Here is a 21,118-nt window from a genome sequence, read left to right as displayed (position 1 = left end):
TTAAGAAAGGTGTGCATCAAGGTTGTATCCTTTGTCCATGCCTATTTAATCTGTATGCTAAGCAAATTCTTTGAGAACGTGGACTCTGTGAAAAAGAATGATGATTGGAGGAAGACTCATCAATGATCTTTGGTATGAAGATGACACAATCTTGCTTGCTGAAAGTGAGGAGGAATTGAAATATTTGCTGCAGAAGATCAAACACTGCAGCTCTCAAAATGGATTGCATTCCAAGGTCTGTTGTTGTTGTTATGTGTCGTCGAGTCACTTGCGACTCATAGCCCTAAACACTACTCTATCCTGTACCAACCTCACCATCTCCGATACACTCATTCCCACCACCCCAATCGCAGAATCAATACATCTCATTGAGGTTCTTCCTCTCCTGAGCTGCCCCTCCACTCTCCCAAACATGTTTTCCCTCTGCAAGGACCAGTCCCTCCTTGCAACATGTCCAAATTATGTCAGACGTGCATAGGGATTTGAGTCTTAGAAGATCCCATTCATCTATGTTATCTTCTCCTGGTTGTAGGTTTTCCAGGATACTGGAAAGACTGTTTATGTTGTGGATTAGGACTTCTAGTGTTGTTCCTAGCTTTTCTGTAATGAATTTTATAGTCCTTGGTTTTAGTCCTAGGTCCATGATCCACCTTGAGTTGGTTTTTGTGTATGGAGTGAGGTGTGGGTCTTGCTTGAGTCTTTTGCAGATATTTTTCCAATTTTGCCAACACCATTTGTTAAAAAGGCTGTCGTTTCCCCACTTCACTGATTTCATCTCCTTGTCAAAAATCAGTTGACCATAGATAGATGGGTTGATCTCTGGATTCTCAATTCGATTCCATTGATCTCTGTGCCTGTCATTGTACCAGTACCATGCTGTCTTGACCACTATGGCAGCGTAGTAGGATTTGAAATCAGGGCGTGAGATACCTCCTACCGTTCTTCTATTCTTAAGGAGTGCTTTGCTTATTCGGGGCTTTTTTCCATTCCATACGAAATTGGAGATTGCCTTTTCCATCTCCTTGAAGAATGGGGTTGGTATTTGTATTGGGATTGCATTAAATGTGTAAATTGCTTTTGGTAGTATTGCCGTTTTCACAACATTGAGTCTTCCTATCCATGAGCAAGGGATATTCTTCCACTTTTCAAGATCTCTTTTTGTTTCTTGTAGTAATGTTTTGTAATTTTCTTGGAAAAGGTCCTTTGTACTTCTGGTTAAATTTATTCCCAAGTATTTAATCTTGTGATTAGCTATTGTGAAAGGTATTGTTCTCTTAGTTCTGGCTCTGTATTCTTTTTGTCGCTGTAGAGAACTCCAACTGATTTTTGTATGTTGATCTTGTATCCTGCTACTTTGCTGTATTGGTCAACTACGTCCAATAGTTTTCTTGCTGAGTCTTTAGGGTTTTCTAAGTATACTATCATGCCATCAGCATAGAGGGATAATTTTACCTCCTCGTTGCCTATTTGGATACCTTTTATTCCCTTCTCTTGTCTTATTGCTATTGCTAAGACTTCCAAAACAATATTGAATAGGAGAGGTGATAGTGGGCATCCTTGCCTAGTTCCTGTTCTTAAAGGGAATGCCTTTAACCTCTCTCCATTAAGAACAATGTTGGCTCTTGGGTTTTCATAGATACTTTTTACTATGTTGAAGAAATTACCCTCTAGTCCTATTTTGTTGAGTGCTTCAATCATGAAAGGGTGTTGGATTTTATCAAAGGCTTTTTCTGCATCAGTCAGACGAAGCTTCAGAATCCTTGAATCCAAGAAGCATTCTGGCTTCACCCTCTCCAAGATAAACCTATTTGTTCTCCTAACAGTCCATGGTATACTCAACACTCTTCTCCAGAGCCACAGTTCAAAGGCATCAATTCTCTTTCTATCATTCCTAGTCACTGTCCAACTCTTCGATGCATAGCATGTAATTGTGAAGACTATAGCCCAGATCAGGTGCACCGTAGTCTCTAGCCTGGTGTTGTTGCTCTTCAGTACTCTTGAGAGGTCCCTCACAGATGACTTTCTAAATGCAATTTGTCTCTTGATTTCCTGGCTGCTGTTACCAAGAGAGTTGACTGTGGAGACAAGCAAACTAAAGCTGTTAACTATCAATCTCTTCACCATCCATACTGATGCTGCCAGTTGGCCCAATGTTGAGAATCTTTGTTTTCTTGATGTTGAGCTTCAATCCACATAGGAGGATGCAGTCCTTTACATTCTGCAGCAAGCACTTCAGGTCCTCTTCAGTTTCAGCAAGCAGGGTTGTGTCATCTGCATAACGCAAGTTGTTGATGACTCTTCCACCAATCCTGACGCCACATTCCTCCTCATACAGACCAGCGTCTTGGATGATCTGTTCTGCATAAACATTAAAAAAGGTCTGGAGACAGACCCCTTTCTTGATTTTGAACCATGTAGTGTCTCCTTGCTTTGTTCTGATGACTGCCTCTTGGTCCAAGTATAGGTTTCGCATTAGCACGATCAAATGTTCTAGGATTCTCATTCTTCTCAGAGACAGCCATAGCTTGTTGTGATTTACCCAGTCAAAAGCCTTTGCATAGTCAATGAATCACAGATAGACATTCCTCTGGTATTCTCTGCTTTCTGCCAAGATCCATCTAACATTAGCTATAATATTCCTAGTACCATGGTCTTTTCTAAATCCATCCTGCACATCTGGCAGTTCTTCACACTGGACCAATAGGCAACATCATGAGTTATGGAGAAAAGTTAAAAATTATCAATGGCTTCATATTACTTGGATCTAAAATCTACACACTTCGTACCAGAAATCAGTTGATGTACTGCACTGGGAAAGTCTGCAGTCAGAGACCTCTCCAAACTACTGAAGAGCAATGATGTTAGTTAGAGAACTAACATGTGTCTGATTTAAACCGTGGTCTTTTCAATCACTTTCTTGTGCTGTTAAGAGCTAGGTAATGAAAAAGGATGACAGTAGAAGAATTTATGCCTTTGAGTTGTGGCATTGGAGAAAAGACTATCAAACAAAGTCTTGACGAAAGTGCAGCCAGAGTGCTCCTTGGAGGCAAGGATGGTGAAGCTGCTTCTGGCATACTTTGAGCATGTTGCTGCAAGAGACATTTCCTTGGAGAAGGACATCATGCTTGGGAAGAGGGATGGAGAAAGTGCAAAAGACTCTTGGCCAGGGGGATTACACAGTAACTGCAACAATGAACTCAATCAAGTATCTACACATAATGACTTACTTATGAGACCCGTCTTGGGTTTTTTAGAGCAGTTTTATTTATTGTCCAAGTATAACAACGTTTTCCTGTGAGATATATACCTATATATCTCTCACAAAAACCTGTCACCCCCCCAAAAAAAAAAAGGAAAACAGGACGATAAAAAGCTAAATAGGGACACAGCCATTAAAAGTTGTTAATAGTAAATTAGGTACTTCAAGAGAATCAAGATGGCTGAATTTCAAGTTCAAAGCTCTCTTCTTCCCACAGAAAAAGTTAAAAAAAAAAAGAAAATAAAATAGGCAAACAATAAAAGCAAAACACAATCCTTGCATTTTGCAACACTATTGAATGGGTGGTAGTTCAATTTAATTTCAAATAGTAGTCTCGTCCATTTACTAACAGTGTCAGTTGTGGAATGTGCCTATTATCCTGTTTAGTACTCATTCAACCCAAATGCAAACTGGATCTTTTACTAATGATTTCACCTGGGTTAAAAACCTAGTTAGTGGTTATGAGTAATGCCTTTGACCTGTGAATTCGCACAGGTCCCTGGGGAGAATGGGTCCTATTGCAGTTTCTTTTGACAAGGCTTCTGCCAAAATCATCCCCAGATGAACCTATTTACTTATGTTTGATTCTTCTTCCCATGGCCCAAGTGCAAAGGTGAGCTCACTCTTCCCTGGCAGAGCCTGTTTTAATAAAGACGTTTCTCAGATAAGGTAGAGAACAGTTTAAAGTGATATATGGCAGGGTATTATGATTATCACAGGAGTCCAGAATTAAGGTTGCATAGTGGAGTGCATTAGGGGTGGGGGCGGGGGCGGGGCTGATTGTATACCAATGAAGAAGTTTATCTTTTGCTTTTCAAAGAGAGGAATGAACTGGGGTGGGGGTGGGGGGTGTAGAGAAAAAAGTGCCACAATGAATGAATGGAAATACAAAATCTCTGTAAATGTTCATTGAAATTAATAAAATAAAATTTAAAAAAATTTTTAAAAATCAATAAAGACGTTTCTGAGACAGTCTGGCATTTCCCAGCCTCCTTAGTCTAATCAAAGAAGAACTCAGTGTGCATCCGTCACACTTTGGAACAACACAGCAACCTCTGTCAGGATCAGACCTTCTAGAAGAGAAGAGAAGAGAGCTGGGAACCAAGAGCCCAATTATCACACAAGACAGGGAGGAGGGGAAAAAGAATTCTTTCAAAGCTAGAGCACAGGAAGGAAGCTGGGCTCTCCATTTCCTGTCACAAAACATGAAGTGCAGATTGTAAACCAGTTTAGATACAACGTACATTTGGAATTATTGGATGATGCCAATGGTGAGCACTCTGAAAGTTTAAAGGTTTAAGTTCATGCGAAACTGCATCAGAAGAAAACCCTGGTTATCAATTTCTGAAAGATCACCGCTGTTGAGAGCCCAGTGGAACACAGTGTTCTCTGACACACCTGGAGTTGCCTTGGGTTAAAAATTTACCTGACAGCAATGTTTGATGTTATGTGTCATCGAGTCATCTGCTACTCATAGCGACCCCATGTACAACAGCGCTGAAGCCTGCCTTGTCCTGAACCAGTCTCACTAACTCCAACACACCTATCCCTGTTACCTCAATCACAGTGTCAAACCACCTCGTTCAGGGTCTTCCTTCCTCGGCCATACCTCCACCCTTCCAAGCATGATGTCTTCCAAGGTCTGGTCCCTCCTGGCCACATGGCCAAAATATATGAGACAGAGCTTCAAATTTCTAGCCTCCAAGGTGAAACTCTCTTTCACCATCTCCAAGTCAGACCTGTTTATTTTCTTGACAGTCTATGGTATACTTAAGGTTCTATATTTACTTCCCCACAAACATAGTATTTGTTGATTATTATAGAAATGCTATCTTTCAAGTGATTCATTATTTTTCACATACAGTCTTACATGTTTACATAAAATGTATTGCCCCCAGTCAGAAATAGCTTATAGCTGACCCTCCAGCAGGTTTTCAGAGGCTATAAATTTCCCGGAAGGAGATTGTCCACCTTCCTCATGTGGAATGGCTGGTGGATTTGAACTGCCAGAGAAGCATCACCTATGGGTTAGCAACTCCCCCAGACTATACTTCATAGCTGGAATGACATCACTTCTGTAGACAAAGGGAAAAGGAGTTATTTCTACCAAAATTCCTTTGGAAGAACACTTAAAATTACATTAATTATAAAGTGCAGGCCTCCCATTATTGAAATATATTTCAGTATATTCCTCTTCTCCAAACAAGTTGATCTCATGAATTTGGTAATAATAAGATTTGAACTGCTATTATGAACAACAAACCAACCATAAATACGAAGGCACTTAGGTTAGCTGGGAAAAAAACCACAACCCAAAAATAACCCACTAAACCCTGAACACCCACATTTTTCGGAATTTTATAGCAAAGTAGTGAGATTAGATAAATATAATACATTATCAAATGAAATGCCATTTTGATTGGTAATTTTTCTTAGTATATTTCTGTATTTATTTTGTCTGAGTATTTAGTGTCTACACACCTTGCAATCTTATTCTCCATGAAGGATTTATTTCTTTCTCATCCTTTTTATCATTGCAAATCATAAACAATTTATTTTTTTAAATCTTACTAAATTTTCAAACAGTTGCTTCATTTTAAATAAATCTTTTGTGAAAAACAGAATTTCATCTACAATTAATTATTAAATGAGTAAAGATAAAGTGCATACCATATTTTTTATTACTGCTATAGTCAACACAAAGGAAGAATAAAGTATTCTGTAGTATTGCTTTCTATCTCAAGCATGTTGAATTTCTTGAGATAAAGTGACAATGGGGAATTGCTTCATATATATATATATAGCAAAATAGGTCATCATTCTACTAACACCTGAAAGATTGACAGTTCAAACACATACAGCAGCTTTGAGGAGGATAGATCTTATAATCTGTTCTTGAAAATATAACATTTCCATTTTTCAACAAGATGGAAAAGGCAATCTCCAATTTCATTTGAAATAGAGACCCTGAATAAGCAAAGCACTCCTTAAAAAGAGAAATAAGATAGGAGGCATCTCACTCCCTGATTTCAAATCCTACTACACTGCCATGGTGTTTAAGACAACGTGGTGCTGCGGGTACAATGACTGACAAACAGATCAATGGAATAGAATTGAGAACCCAGATATCAGACCATCTATCTATAGTCAGCTGATTTTTGAAAAGGAAATGAAATCAGTTAAGTAGGGAAACGACAGCCTTTTTAACAAGTGGTGTTGGCAAAATTGGAAAACCATCTGCAGAAAACTCAAGCAAGACTCACACCTCACTCCATATACAAAAACCAATTCAAAGTAGATCAAGGACCTAGGACTAAAACCAAGGATTATAAACTTCATTAGAGAAAAGCTTGGTAGAACCCTAGAAGCACTGATCTACAACTTGAACGGTTTTCCAAGCATCCTAAAAAATCTATAACCAGGAGAGAATAAAATAGATAAATAGACATTCTAAGATGAAAATCCCTATGTACATCAGAAAAAATTCTCCATCAGAGGTAAAAGGGAATCCATAGACTGGGAAAAAATATTTGGTAATGATACATCTGATAAAGAACGTATATCTAGAATTTATAAAATACTCGAGCACCACAACAAGATAAAGTTAATCAACCCAGTTGAAAAATGGGCACAGGGTGTGAACAGACACTTCAGCAGAGCAGACATTCAGATGGCAAACAAACACATGAGGAAGTGCTCAAAATCCCTAGCTCTAAGAGAGATGCAAATCAAGACAACTATGAGCTATCATATCACCCCAGTAAGAATAGCAAAATTTAACAGAATAGCAAACAAATTCTGACCAGGTTGTGGTGAAACTGGAACACTCATTCACTGTTGGTGGGAGTGTAAGATGGTGCAACAACTATGGAAGGTTGTATGGCGCCTTCTCAAAAAGTTGCAAATAGAAATACCATTTGACCCAGCAATTCCATTGCTGGAAATACACCCTAAAGAAACCAGAACTGTCGCCCAAGCAGATATATGCACACCCATGTTTATTGTGGCTTTGTTCACAATCACAAAGAGTTGGAAACAAACCAAGTTCCTGTCAACAAACAAATGGACTGAGAAGCTATGGTATATTCACACAGTGGAATATTATGCAGCACTGTAAAACAAGGAACTCATGGAATATTGTACAAAATGGGTGACCCTGAAGGACATGCTGAGTGAAATATCTCAGTCACAAAAATACAAATACTGTATAATGCCACTGTTTGTTATAGAACAGGATTGGTATGGGGGTTGGGGAGAAACTAAGAAAAGAGAGGATAATTAATGTACACAGCTTTGAAACAGAAGAGGGAGAGAACTATATAAAAGGAACACTAGGTATTATTGGCATGACAAGAGTGCAGAATAAGAGTTGCATAGTAAAGTAAGTGGTGGTTGTGGGATTCTGTGTAACAATGAAAAAACGTTTTTTCTAAAGAAAAAGCCAACTGGAGAGGTGTGAGAACAGGGAGAAAAATGTGTAGTAATGAATGAACAGAAAAAAAAAGGAATATCTTCAAACCTGTTAGCACAAAAAACCCCACAAGCAAACAAAGAAAATGTGGCATTCAAGAAAATCCTAGGAAGATTTCCTACTCAGTCATATGAGGTTACATAATCCTAACTATACTTGATTATACCTAACAGCATCTTTTTACCTGCCTACCTACAAACCTTCCCACCTAATTATCTATCAACCTATCTCTCTTCCAGTAATAAAAAAATGAACATTTTTTTTCTCAGCACCTTTTAAATCCTTCTGACCTGCTTACAAGAATCATGAAGTGCTGATATAGAATATTAAATTAAAAAAATAAATAAAAGTATCAGATAAACTGAGCACACAAATATTCCATATTGCTAATTTTCATTGGGAAAAATTAGTGTTTGGGGCTTGCATCAATCAGACTTTTTAGGCTCATACATATCTTTTAAGCTGCACTTTGCTTCCTCTAAACATTGCATTCTTTTAAGAAGAAAGTTCAGGAGTACTAGCGCCCTGACACTAATTAGAACTCTGTATTTTGATTAAAGCACATTGGAGGGAAAATGGATGAGAACTTGGCTATAGAACACATTAAAAGAATTTGGACAAAGATATATACAAAGAAATTCTCTTCCAGGGCTGGTAATGCTCACTGGAGAAAGCCAAAGCCTTCTGTGTCCTGTTCATCAGGGAGTCTGGCTTCTTTTAAATGACAAAATCAGTGAAACCAACTTTCTTCACATTCTGAAAGGAAATAGCACGCATACTGACAACATGGACACTATTTGGGCCCAAAGTTCATTTTATATAAATAAACATGGTGCAGCAATATGATCTGACATAAGAAAACAAACTGGGCAGTTGCACCAGCAGAGGGTAAAGAAAACCACATTGTGGGAACATTCAGCATTACATTCTGCAGGCTTTGGTATGAGGATTGGTTTTGAAACCCTAGTTTGTTCAGATGCTTCCATAACCCAGACCCAGCCGGCCTGGGAAAAGGAGACTTCTAATAAGCAAAGGGTCAGTAGTTCTGAAATTATCAGAAGAAGACTAAATTAAATTTTAAATTTTAAGTGCTAGAGGCTATCTATTTAGCTTCACAACAAATACAAATTGTTGTGTTTGTTGTTGTTTGCTGCCATTGAATCGAATACGTCCCATTGCAACCCTTTAACTAGCACATTTGAACCTTGTACTATCTTGTGCCGTCTGCACACTTCCTGACACATTCAACTTGTGTGGCAGTCACCTTGTCAGTGCATGTGGTCAATGGTCTTCCTCTCCTTTTCTGATCCCTCAGCCTTTATGAGCTTCTGTCCCTCTCCAAGGAATAGCCCCTTTTAGCAACATATAAGTATGTGATATGAAGCCTCATCACCTTTGCCTCCAAAGAACACTCTGGCTGCACCCTTTCCAAGACATATTTGTTTGTTCTTTTGGTAGTCCGTGGGATGTTCAGTGCTCTTTTCCAACACGACAACTCAAAGGCATCATTTATTTTTCTGTCATCCTTATTCACTGTCTAGTTCTCAGATGCATAGCAAGTGATTGGTAAGACCATGGCCTGAGTCAAACACACCTTAGTTCCTCAAATTGATATCATTATTTCTCAATCATTTGGAGAGGTCCCTAATTAATTTCCCAGTGCAATACATCTGATTTTGTTACTACTTGTACCAAGAGTGTTGTGGATCCATGTAAGCTGACATTATTTACAGTTTCAATCTTTCCTCCACCTATTACAGTACTGCCTATTGGTCCAGTGGTAAAAATCTTTGTTTTATTTATTTTTTTTTCCCTTCCAAGAAGTTCATGATTCACCCTCATGGCCCTCAATTCTCATGACAGCTCCTCTCAAGGCGGAGGGTGGTCAACGAGGAGGCCACTGCAAGCTGTGTGGCAGAGTCCATCCATTCTCAGTGAGTCAGTCCCTGGAAATTGGGTTCAGTGCATGGAGGCAAGGCCATTGGTTGGCTTAGCAATTTGTCCTTTGTGCTGATTTTGGCATCTTGTTTTTCAATGTCCTCATATGGAGTCCAGGATAAGTCACACTGTAACTTGTAGGCACCAAGAAAGTCATGTGAACAACTTGTACCCCATTCCTTTGGAGAAATGATGGAAAATTACTGCTGACCACTCCCTTGTTTATTGAGGTAGTAAATGTTGCCAGGTTTTTTCACAATATTGCAAGCTACGTGGTGCAAGTCAGCATCTGTGCAAGCATCTTCCAGTACCTTCCTGCTTGTTCTTGAAAATGTTGGATTTGCTCAGCTATGACTGTCAGTTTTATCGGTAGCATTTGCTCGGACAAATTCATCAGCCTTCTACACCTGCTGGGCGAGCACCACAAGGTCTAAAGAGTCCCCAACTCGGTGTGGTAAGGGCTCACCAGGGTCAGGCCGCCGGAGGGAGGTCGGCATGAGCTCCACCAGGGCTCCTATGGCCGACTGCATTCCTTGATTTTCAGGGACTCCCTCAGCCCTCGATGGGGTTAAAGCTGCCACCATGACAGCACTTAACCTTCCCCCACCTTTGGGCAGAATCTTCGTTTTCTTGACAATGATATGCAATCCATATTGCAGGCTGTATTCTTGGATCTTCTGCAACAAGTGCTTCAAGTCCTCCTCACTTCCAGCAACTAAAGTTGTTTCATCTGCATAATGCAGGATATTGATAAGTCTTCTTCAAATCCTGATGCCACATTTCTCTTTACATAGCCCGGATCGCTAATTAAATAAAAACAACCACACAGCTTACACTAATAAAATGAAAAAAAGTACCTCCCTTCTAGAATTCAACTGTTCAAACAAGAGGCTCTCTGAAAGGTAGGTCAGGTTTTTAAAAGTTAATTAACAATGAGGTGTTATTTGCTTGTTTTTTTATTTGATTAACAGTCAGTTATGGGCTGGAAGACTCTTGCTTAAACAAATTTTGTTTAAACCAGTGAGTGGGCCTTTGTGTTTTAAATTGTCATCCTTATTCTTTAGTACTTTAAAGCAGTCCTTGAAGGCAGATTTTCCCAGTGCAAAATGTCTTTTGATTTATTGAATATTGTTAACCACAGTTCAGTATTGATTGTGGATCCAAGTAAAAGGAAATTATTGGCAATTTCCGTCTTCTAGCCATTTATCTTCTTGTTGCTTTTCAGTCCAATGGTAAGGACTGTTGTTTTTCTGATGTTGAGATGCAATCTATATGGAAAGTGATAATCTTTGATCTTCTTAGTGTTTCAAGTTTCTTTCAGTTTCTGCAGTAAGGTTGTGCCATCTGCATAGTACAAGTAGTTGATGAATCATCCTCCAATTCTGATGTCACATTCTTCTTCATTAAGTCCAGATTCTGTACAGATTGAATAGGTATAGATGAAAGATATTAATCTAATGTACAACTTTTCTGATCTTTAAAACATATCTTTAAGTTTTGTTTGACTTCTTTGGTATATATATAATTTTCAAATTAACACAATTAAGTATTCTGGAATTGCCATTCTTCATGACATATTTTCTCTCACTTTGACACTTTCCCTTTTTATACAAGGACATATTGGGCAAATAAATAGACAACAGTTTTAATTATTTCTATTTCAAATGAAGAATGCCTCTAAAATGTGGATAAAAAGAAGGAAAAATAGGTGAGAAAGAAAAGTTTTTCTCCATGGTGGATACTCTGCTTTTTTATCACATTCCCATTTCTAAATACAATTTCATGCTTTCTTTCTGGAAATGGAATTTAGAGTCTGACACATATTTAACACTCTCTACTTTTGTATATCTAGAAAAAAATCTATTTTTTCCATATTTTTTTACATATGCCCTTATAAAGGTTTTTAACAGTACTAAAGATGAAAAAAGCAACAGCAAGAAACCTGCATTTTTTTTAAATTTATTTTTGTGTGTGTGTACCGTCAAATCAGATATGACTGGTACAGGAGGAGATTGTCCCTCCTTCACCGGCAGAGCAACTGGTGGATTCGAACCATGCGCCTCTGGGATTGTAGCTGCAGTTCCTTGCCACTAGGCCACCAGAGCTCCCCGAAACCTGCATTTTCTTATACAGAATTTTGGATTATGACTGTTCATTGATACTCAGTATTTAGACCGCGAGAGAAGAACTTACCAGTGATTCCATAGCACAATTATTTACGAAGCACATAAAAATGACAATTGTATATACTGTCATGGGAATAGTTTTGCTTCAGCTTCTTGTGTTGCACCATTCTATGACTAAATTTGGTCTCCAAAACTTGAGATAAATGATCTCCAAAAGACATTAATCATATTTGTTTGAGATTCCAGTTTGTGAAATTATTATCTAAAACCATATCTCCATTAACAAGTCATTGAGATCAAGAAAGATTTGTGAAGCCATAGAGAATAGCAGAAATCTTTTGTGGAGATATCTCCTTCCTGGTTTAAAAAAACTTAACTCAGATTTTATCTGAAAATAACTATACTAACTTAGGAAAAGACATCAATACCTATAAGAAACTACTTGAAAAAGAAGTGTTACAAAGAGACTTTGGTGAGAAACAATTTTTATGGGCTGAAAAAGTTAAATACCTCCAGTTAAATAACTTTTTATAGAAAGCTGATGCCCTAGTGGGTAAGGAGTTGTCCTGTCAACATACAATTCTAATCCACTAGCTGCTCCAAGAGAGAAAAATAGGCAATCTCCTTCTAAGTACATTGTCATCTGACAATCTACTGGCTGGTTAGTGTTGTGTTGATTCTGACCCAATGGCAATAATTTGAAGTTTCTTTGAGTTGGCTAGGGAGAATGGGCAAATTAATCACCATTCAAGGTCATAAAAAATGCTACGTTGAAAAAATATTGAGAGAAAGATAAAATAGAATAACAGTGCTTAAAGTGGAAAAAGAACAGGTAAAAATAAAAACAACAGTGCTTTGTCTAAAGGAAAACTTTGCTAGAGAATTAGCTGGACCCAGCATGGTGTGTGGTATGTGGGGTCACCTGCTCTCCTGTAAGGGTGTGGTTTCTGGACATTGTCACCTAAGTAGGAATCTGCTTTATAAAAATTTTTTATTAATCTTTTTGAATACTAGTTTATTTACAAAATTCAGATACATTGATTTTGAGAGCAGATTCTTCCAATTTCCCTCAATCCCTTCTCAAATTTTAGAAATTAATTCCCCCTACCCCTGCACATCCTCATCCCTCTGTTTCTACCCTCCACCACTTCCCTTCAATCTTTATACTCATTTTACAAAATGGTTTTATACAATATTTATTCTTGTGGGCCTGAGTTAGTTCACTCAGCATAATACTCTCTAGTCCCTCTCAAGTTAGGTAATAATATAAAAAATAATTACTCCTGCATGCTGCATAGTATTCCATTGTGTAAATGTACCACAATTTCTCAATCCACTCATTTGTAGTTGGACATTTGGGCTATTTCCATGCTCCTGTGATGGTGAATAGTGCTGCTATGAACGTTGGTGTACAAATCTCAGTTTGTGCTTCAGTTTTCATTTTCTCAGGGTCTATTTCAAGTAGTGGTCTAGCTGGGTCATATGGAATTTCTATGTTTAGCTTTTTGAGGAAGCTACAAACTGCCTTCTAGAATGGTTGTACCATTTTACAATCTCACCAACATTGTATATGAGTTCCTTTCTCACCACATCCTTTCCAATTTTTATTACTTGTTGCCCTGTTAAACTTTGTCACTCTTATTAGGCTGAGATGGGACCTCACTGTAGTTTTGATTTGCATCCCTCTTATTGCCAATGATTTGGATACGTTTCTTCATGTGTTTGTTTGCCATTTGAATACTGAATATTTTCCTCTGTGAAAAGACTTTGTATGTCATTTGCCCATTTTGTAATTGGGTTATCAGTCCTTTTCTGTGGAGACCCAGGAGTATTCTGTAACTTTCATTATGAGGCTCTTCTCAGAGATGGTATTACCAAATGTTTGTTCCCAGTCTGTAGGTTTTCTTCTCATCCTGCTGGAAAAATTTTTGATACACACATGGATTTAATCTTTAGAAGGGCTCATTCTCAATTTTATCCTCTTCAGATTGTCCATGTCTGGCTTTCTTTGGCAGTCTCTTTGTACCTTGGACTAGCACTTCTTAGCTTCATCCCAGTTTGTCTCTTATGAATGTTATGGTTTGGGGCTTTACTCCCAGGTCTCTGATCCACCTTAAGTTGATTTTTGTGTATGGTGTGAAATGTGGATCCTGTTTCAGCTTTCTGTAGGTGTAAGTCTAGTTATACCAGCACCATTTGTTGAGGAGGTTGTCATTTCCACATTTAATAGCTTTGATGTCATTGTCGAATGTCAGTTGACCATAGATAGCTGGTTCTATTTCTGGGTTCTCAATTCTGTTCCATCGGTCTATGTGCCTGTCATTGTACCAGTACCATGCTGTGTGGGTTACTACTGCCTTGTAGTAGGTTTTGAGGTCAGGGAGTGCTATGCCTCCCACCTCATTTTTGTTTCTCAGAAGTGTTTTGCTTATTAGAGGTCTCTTGTTCTCTCCAAATAAATCTGTTAATTTCCTTTTCAATCTTTTTGAGAAATGAATTTGGTATCTGGACCCGGATTGCATTGAACATGTAGATTGCTTTTGATAGGATTGTCATTTTCACGATATTGAATCTTCCTATCCATGAACAAGTCTCATTTTCCCACTTCTTTAGGTCTTTTATTGTGTCTTGCAGAAATTCTCTGTTGTTTTCTTTGTATAAGTCTTTTGTTTCTCTAGTTAGGTTCACTTCCTAAGTATTTCAATTTGTGTAAATGGTATTGCTTTCTTGATTTCCTTCTCTGAGTTCTCTTTGTTACTGTAGAACCTATTGATTTTTGGATGTTTATCTTATATCCTGCCACTCTACTAAATTGGTCTACTAACTCTAACAGGGTTTTTGTTTGTTTGTTTGTTTTTGTTATTGTTGTTTTTGTTCAGTCTTTGGGGTTTTCTGTGTACACTATCATATCATCTGCATATAGAATAGTTTAACCATCTCTTTGCCGATCTGGATGGTTTTTGTTTCTCTCTTGTTGTATTGCCCTAGCAAGCTCTTCCAATAAAATATTGAACAGAAGTGGTGACAGTGGGCATCCTTGTCTTGTCTCTGTTCACAAGGAAAATGCTTTTAGACTTCCTCTGCTGCATATGATGTTGGCTCTTTGTTTTGCATATATACTTTTCACTGTGTTTAGGAAATTTCCTTCTATTCCAATTTTGCTGAATGTCTTTATCAGGAAGTGGTATAGGATTCTGTCAAATGCCTTTTCTGTGTCAGTTGCTATGATCATATGGCTCTTGTTATTTACTTTGTTAATATAGTAAATTGCATTGATTATTTTTCTTATGTTGAACCATCCTTGCATACCTACTATGAATCCCACTTGGTCATTGTGAGTTAATCAGCTTTTGATCTGCATTCAGAACTTCTCAACTTTTTCATGTCAGAAATTGTCATTTTGTCAGGAGCTTGCAAAAAAAGAAAGTCTCTTTGAATAAACAATTCTTTTTGTATGTGAGTATGTGAGACAAAGGTTCATCATCTTAACTTCTAAGGAGCACCCTGGTTACACTTTCTCCTAAATGTATTTGTTTGTTCTTTTGGCATGTTGTGGATATTCAGGACATTTCTTTAACAGAACAATTTAAGTGCATTAGTTCTTCTGTCATACTTATTCATTTTCCAACTTTCAGATGTATACAAAAGAAATGAAAATAAGATGGTTGAATAAGATTCACTTTAGCTTTTAGATTAACATAATGCCTCCAGGGTGACCCACTTTGTGTAATATTTCATGAGTTCCCTGTTTTTCAGTGCAGCATAGTATTCCATTTTGTGAATATATCAAAGCTTCTCCATCCCTTCATTCATTTGTTGATGGACACTTGGGTTGTTTCCAGATATTTGCTATTGTGAACAGAGCCACACTAAACATGGGTGTGCATATATATGCTTGGGTGGAAGTTCTGGTTTCTTTAGGGTGTATTTACATCATTGGATTCTATTGACCAGGATTTTTGCATCTGAGTTCATAAGAAATATTGACCTATAGTTTTCTATTTTGATAATGTTTTTACCTGGCTTTGGTACCAAGGATATGTTTGCTTCATAGAATGAGTCTGGGAGAATTCCATCTATTTATATTTTCTGAAATAGTTTATGTAGAATTGGTGACAGTTCTTCTCTGAATGTTTGATAAAATTCACCTGTAAAACCATCTGGTCCAGTTGTTTTATGACCTTTACAATTTCTTCTTCTGTAATGGGTCTATTCAGGTGTTCAATTTCTGTTGGTGTCAGTTTAGGTAGTTTGTGAAAGTCTATGTATTTGTCCATTTCCTCTAGGTTTTCATACTTGTTTTAGTATAGTTTTTAATAATATTCCAATGTTAGCCTTTTTATTCAGTTGGTTTTGTTGTGAAGTTGCCCTTTTCATCTTTTATTTGGATTATTTGTGTCTTTTCTTTTGTTTGTTTTGCTCCTCCTGGTTTTTCCTTGCAGTGTCCTGTAATTCTTCAAGTTCGTCTCTCACCCATTGAAAATATTCAATCATTGATCTTATAAGTTATGTATCAGAACGTTCCATCAGACTTCTTGGCTTCAGGCATTTATTGATTCTGTATTACTTTTATGGGAGTGCTATCTTGTTTTGGGCTTGTGTAGGCTGTAAGGTAGACTGCTTCTTTCATGACATTGCTGTGGTAGAGGTTTTTATGCCTGAGGTGATAGCTGGTTTTTGAACAGAGTCACTGCACTGAAGAGGGTTGGGCAGGTGCATGCGTGGATGCATGTAGGTTGGGTGCATGTTCAGACACACTCTGGGTAGGGAGTTGGGGGACACATCCAGATGCAAGTGGGGCAAGGGGCATGTGTGGGGATCTAATGGAAAACCAGGAAGTCTTGGTTTTCCCTTTGAGAACTGGGTCTGCCACCCCTGTCAAGATTCAGCTGTCTTACTCGCTTCTGCTTAAGGTGAAGTGGCCCCATGTGGTTCAGCAATCAACAATAATCCCCCTCCAAACACCCCACTCAATTTCCTGCTGTCCTGCTTACTATTGGGAGGTGGGTCCCACTGTGGCTCCCTGCTCCCTGCTGTGGTTTGCTGCAACACACTGAGGCTCTCTGTATCCTGCCAAAGCTTGCTGCTCCCTGCTGAGGCATGCTGCTCCCCACCAAGGCTTCCAAAATAATTATTTTAATAATAATTCTCACTGAAATTCCATCTGTCCTGCTCACTCTGGTGTGTGTCGCTCTGTTTAGCAGTTTTTTATCAATGTACTGTTCCAATAATTTTGAGTAAACTTCAGTAGGGGCTTGCTTCCATGTGATATGGTTTTATAATTTGATATTACACTCTATAAACAAAACAAAACTAGATGCCATTTTAAAAAGTGACCAAAATATGTTCAGTGGGTCTCCCAGAGAAGGAAAAACAAATTTATCTGAACAAAATGGCAGAAATTAGAACTCTTCCAATAAAACCAAATGACAAATTAGCATTATATCTCTCCTAACAAATCAGGTATACAAGTATCATGATACCAGATCCAGCTGAAGTTGGCTGGTTTTCAATCAACAATATAGATTGCATCTTCATGTAAAAAAATAATTTTTACCACTGGAACAGTAGGCAACATCATGATAGATGGAGGAAAGATTGATATTGTCAACAATTTAATATACTTGGATCCACAATCAACACTCTTATACCATCAGTAAGGGGGTGTATTATACTGGGAAAGTCTGCAGTTAGGGATCTCTCCAAATTATTGAGGAGCAATGATATCCGTTTGAGCTGAAAAATGAATAAGCATTACAGAAGAAAAATTGATGCCTTTGAGTTGTGGTATTGGAGAAGAACACTGAATATCTCATGGACTACCAAAAGAACAACCAAATTTGTCTTGCAGAAAGTACAAGCAGAGTGCTCCTTAGAAGTAAAGATGATAATATACTTCAGGCATGGTGCTAAAAGAGGCTATAGCTTGGAGAGGGACATCATACCTGGAAAGATGAAGGCTTGGTGAAAGACACAATGACTGCTGCAGTGGGCTCAAGTGTGTGAGAAAGTGTGAGAAGGGCACAGGATTCAGATCTGTTTGTTCATAGAGTTGCTTTGAATCATACTCAACGGCATTTAACAGCAACAACAACAACAATAAAAACCTACTATAACAACTATAAAAAACTAAAGGAGCTGTAGATAAGTGGAGAAATGGAAAAATATACTATGATCGTAGACTAAAAATTGTGAAAATGGCTATTCTATAAAAAGCAATCTATAGGTTCAATGCATCTCAAGTACAGATACTGATTCCATTCTTCAGAGAGACAAAAAAGGAAATTTCTTTCACTGGAAAAGATATTTCAAATAAGCAAATTCCACTGAATATGAAAAATAAAGTAGGTGGGATTGTAATCCCTGATCTCAAAATCTACTACACAGTCATGATAATGAAAATGGCATGGTACTGGCACTGTGACATACACATTGACCAATTGAGAACCCCAAAACCAGCTCACCACCTTGAAGACTATATCATCAAATATGGGACTGACTGTTTTCTTATCAAATGGTGTTGGCAAAACTGGGTATCCATCTATAAAACTGAAAAAAGATTCATATCTGAAATCATACACAAAACCCAACACAAGGGGAATTAGAGACCTAGGGGTAAAACCATGACCGATAAAGATTATTAGAGAAAAAAAAATAGGAAAAAACTTAAAAACACCAATCTACTGCATGAATAGATTTTCAAACAACAAAAATATCTACAACTAGGAAAGGCTAAAACAAATAGATGAATGAGATTTTGAAAAGTTAAAATTCTTCTTGTGCATCACCAAGAGGATGAAAAGAATGTTTTCAGACTGGAGGAAAATATTTGGTAATGTCATACCTGATGCTATTGTTTTTGTTATATGTCATTGAATTTGACTCTTAGAAACAATGGAAAACAGATCTGAATCCTGTCTTATCCTGTGCCATCCTCATCATGTGACAATGCTTGAATGCATTGTTGGTGTCACTCCGCCCATCCATCCAGTTTTGGGTGTTTTTCCTTTCTCTGACCCTCTACTTTTCCTAGTGTAATGCCCCATTCCAAGAAATAACCCTACTGATCCATGCCCACCATCATGCTGCCTTTGCAGATCAAAACACAATGTATGGGAATGATAGTATGAAAAATTATGTGAGTAGAGGAATGTATGAAACACACTGTATATTAACTGAACACAATATATATGGATTTTATATGCATATATACATTTTTTAATAGCCATAGCTCCTACTAACAACTTTACCAAAGTATGTGAGAAAAGCTTCATAATCTTTGCCTCCATGGTGAACTCTATGTGCACCTTCTCTAAGACATATCTATTTGTTGTTTTTTGTTTTGTTGTTTGGGTTTGGTTTTTTTTTTTTTTTGTCATTTCATGGGACATTCTATACGCTTCTTCAACACCACAGCTCAAAGGCATCAATTCTTCTTCTTCTATCATCCTTGTTCATTTTCCAATTCTCAGAATTATAGCAAGTGACTGAAAAGACTACGGTTTGAATCAGGAGCACGTTAGTCTTCATACTGGTATTTGTTACTCAGTATTTTGAATAGTTCCCTTTAAACAGACAATCCCAATGCAATGCATATTTTGATTTATTGATGACTCCTGACAAAAGTGTTGAGTATAGATTCAAGCAAGAAGAAATTGTTGACAATGTCAATCTTTTCTCCATCCATCATGATGTTGCCTATCAGCCTGGTGGTGAGAATTGTTATCTTCTTGATGTTGAGATCTAATTTATATTAAAGTTTGTAGTCTTTGACCTTCTGTAGCATGCATTTCAAATTCTCTTCACATTTAGCAAGCAAGGCAGTGTCATCTGTATACTGCAGGTGGTTGTTGAGCCATTCTCCAATATTTGTGCCACCTTTTTCTTCATTGTTTGTAGGTTCTGAGATTACTAGCTCAGCATACAGATTGGATAGGTGTGGAGAAAGGATACAGCTCTGATGCACACCTTTCTTGATTTTAATCCATTCAGTGATCTCTTGCTCTGTTCAGATAACAACTTCTTAGTTTAGGTATAAGTTCCATATGAGCATTAGATGTTCTGAGATTCCTGTTTTTCTCAATGTTAGACAGTTTCTTATGACACACATAGTCAAATGCCATTGCATAGTCAATAAGACAAATAGAAAAGGCCTTACTTTTTCCCCCCAATCCTTCAGTACAGCTTAGAGGTCTTCCTTCAATATCATAGCTTCCTGAAATTATTCCATGATGACCAATTCAGTTTGAAATCACATACTGTCCATCATTGAATAGTGAAGGATAAATAACTGTGTCCCAAAGTGGAAATTGATAATTTAGTTCTTACAGAGAAAGGAGAGACTGCATGGTTCAAAATTGGGAAGGGGATCCATCAGGGATGTGTTCTCTCTCCATACCTTTTCCATCTGTATGCAGAACAGATCATCCCGGACTCTGAGCTGAACAAGGAAAAATGTGGCATCAGGATTGGTGGAAGAGTCATCAGCAACCTACATTATGCAGATGACACAACCCTGCTTGCTGAAACTGAGGAGCACCTGAGCACTTGCTGCAGAAGGTCAAGGACTGCAGCCTTCAACATCAAGAATACAAAGATTCTCACCACTGGGCCAATTGGCAGCATCAGTATGGATGGTGAAGAGATTGAGATAGTTAACAATTTTAGTTTGCTTGGCTCCACAGTCAACATCTCGGTAACAGCAGCCAGGAAGGAAAAAGATGAATTGCTTTGGGAAAGTCAGCTGTCAGGGACCTCTACAGAATACTGAATAACAATGACGTCAGGCTGGGGACTAAGGTATGCTTGATCCAGGCTATAGTTTTCCCAATTGTGTGCTTTGCATCGGAGAGCTGGACAGTCACTAGGGATGATAGAAAGAGAATTGATGCCTTTGAGCTGTGGTGCTGGAGAAGAGTATTAAATATACCATGGACTGCTAGGAGAACAAACGGTTTGTCCTGGAGAGGGTGAAGATGTGTGCCCCTTGGAGTCAAGGATTCTGAAGCTTCGTCTGACATATTTTGGGCATACTGCAGGGAGAGACCAGTTCTTGGAGAAGAATATCATGTTTGGGAGAGTGGAGGGACAATGCAGGAGAGGAAGACTCTTGATGAGATGAATTGATTCAGTAATTGGGGTAGTGGAAATAGGTATGTCAGAGAAAATGAGGTTGCCAGGGTAGAACAGGGTTTAGGGTTCTTGTACATAGGGTCACTATGAGTCAAGCTACTCAACAGCACATAACAACAACAACAACCACAACATTTTAGTCCCAATGTCTGTATTTGGGTTTTCCAAAACAGAGCAAAAAAGAGCTTGGGT

The 21,118-nt window shown here is 38.0% G+C and overlaps 1 pseudogene; it reads right to left on the bottom strand.

The window, feature by feature from the left end:
* Window positions 1–9,661: 9,661 nt before the first annotated feature.
* LOC102848528 lies at window positions 9,662–10,252 on the bottom strand (annotated as a pseudogene).
* Window positions 10,253–21,118: the final 10,866 nt, after the last annotated feature.

The sequence above is a fragment of the Elephantulus edwardii genome, unplaced genomic scaffold, assembly GCF_000299155.1.
Source record: "Elephantulus edwardii isolate Elephantulus edwardi_28Jun2011 unplaced genomic scaffold, EleEdw1.0 scaffold00432, whole genome shotgun sequence".
Classification (NCBI taxonomy): Eukaryota; Metazoa; Chordata; class Mammalia; order Macroscelidea; family Macroscelididae; genus Elephantulus; species Elephantulus edwardii.
This window is presented reverse-complemented; position numbering and strand designations above follow the sequence as displayed.